Here is a 1730-nt window from a genome sequence, read left to right as displayed (position 1 = left end):
ACCCCTGGCCCCCCTGCCAGCTTCTGCTTGTGGCTCCCCCAGGACGTGGGGACAAGCAGTGACAGAGACTCCTGACTGAAGAGGGGAAGAGGAGCTCTGATAGCCTCTGGATATGCAGCCCCCACCCTGGACCCCCACAGCCTTTGGGAGAACGAGGCAGCCACTGCACCAGGAACCTAGGCAGCAATTAATTCCTCTCCTCATTTGTGCCTGGCCAAACACAGAGTCCTCCCCAAGGAGACCACAGGACTTAAACCCCAGGAGAGCTCTGTGAGGTGCAAGTGGTGCTGAGGTATCCCTTGATTTTGCACCCCAGGGCTAGTGAGGGCTTACACAGGGTGATGTGGTGACCATAGCCATCTGTATTTCTGGTGGTTTGGGGGTTTTACTAATGGGGTTTTGTGCAGAGGCCTGGAAGCATAATGGGCAGGCAGGGGTGGTGATGCTGAGGGATTCCAGGGCTGTTCTGGTGGTCTCTGCACGGCAAACCCCCGCAGTGCCTACCTGTGAGCCAGGCAGCAGCCAGGGCTGAGCCAAGGGGGATGCTAATAAACAGCCTGAGGATCATCCCTCTCGCCTCTCTGTCACCCTGCTGCAGCTGAGGGGGGGTTGGTGGGATGTGTTTGTCTGTCCCCCTGCCCTGACTGAGCTCGTGTCGGCCCTACAGCACCAGGGAGGGAACCAGGCAGAGGGTGCCAGGGGCTGCAGTGCTGGGATAGGGCCTAGAATGGGTTTTTGCATTTGGGGAATGCTTGGAGCTGGGGGTGCATGGCCCAGTGGTGCATCCCCTTGCACCCATCCACTGGGCTGGGGAGAAACTGGGGACACTGGTGGCATTGCTGCTGAGCCATGGCCACCAGCAGAAACATCATCTCTGCCTTGGTGTGGCACCATGACCCTGGAGTAATCAGGGAGCTGAGGGCATTTCTGGCAGGTGACTCATCTGACCTACTTGGGAGCTGGTAAGGAAGGGAGTGCAGCATCCAGGGGAGATACTGGCACAGTGCTGGAGGGAGGTGGGTCTGCATTTGGCTGGTCAAATCCTGCCCCTCGTTTGCAGCTCTGCTCCAGCCCCAGGCATCCCAGCTTGTGCCAGAGAGACCTTCCTCCCACCGGGGTGTGTGGGCACAGCAGAGATGGGCTGAGTGCCAGGGGCACTAGTGGGAGCTCTCTCACTCACCGTGCTGCCTCAGTTTCCCTGCAGCACAGATGCAACCAGATCGGCTGGGCTCACAGGGGAAGGCACGGTGCTCCCTGCAAGCTTTTTCCAAACCCCTCCCTCTGCCCCGACCCCTCCAGGCAGGTCTGGGCTGCCCGTGCCCAGCCCCGCTGCTGCCTGCACTGCCGGCTCTCCAGGCTGCTCCGTGCAGCAGCCGGGCAGGGTGAGCTGTCGGCAGCAGTCAGCCCCGGGAGAACCAAATCGACCTTGACATATCTCCCAGCTCCTGCTCGGCGGTGCCCTGCGGGTGTCCCTAGGGCAGAGCACCGCTCGCTTCTCAGGGCTGGCAGGTCGGAGCGGGGCAGAGGGCAGGAGCTGCACCCCCAGACCCTGCTGTGCAGACAGGGTGGTACCAGAGCTGAGTGTCCCCACCTTTCCCTTGCCGCGGGGACAGGGACAGCCCCCTCCTGCCGTGCCGGGGGCCAGACGGGATTCGGCGCATCCTCAGAGTCCCGGGTGCTCCAGGCCCTGCCGTGTCCCGCGCCGTGCCAGGCTGGGAAGCCCCGGCCAC

This window comes from Chaetura pelagica, unplaced genomic scaffold, assembly GCF_000747805.2.
Source record: "Chaetura pelagica isolate M959 unplaced genomic scaffold, ChaPel_1.0 scaffold47, whole genome shotgun sequence".
NCBI lineage: Eukaryota > Metazoa > Chordata > Aves > Apodiformes > Apodidae > Chaetura > Chaetura pelagica.
Note: the sequence above shows the minus strand (reverse complement) of the source record.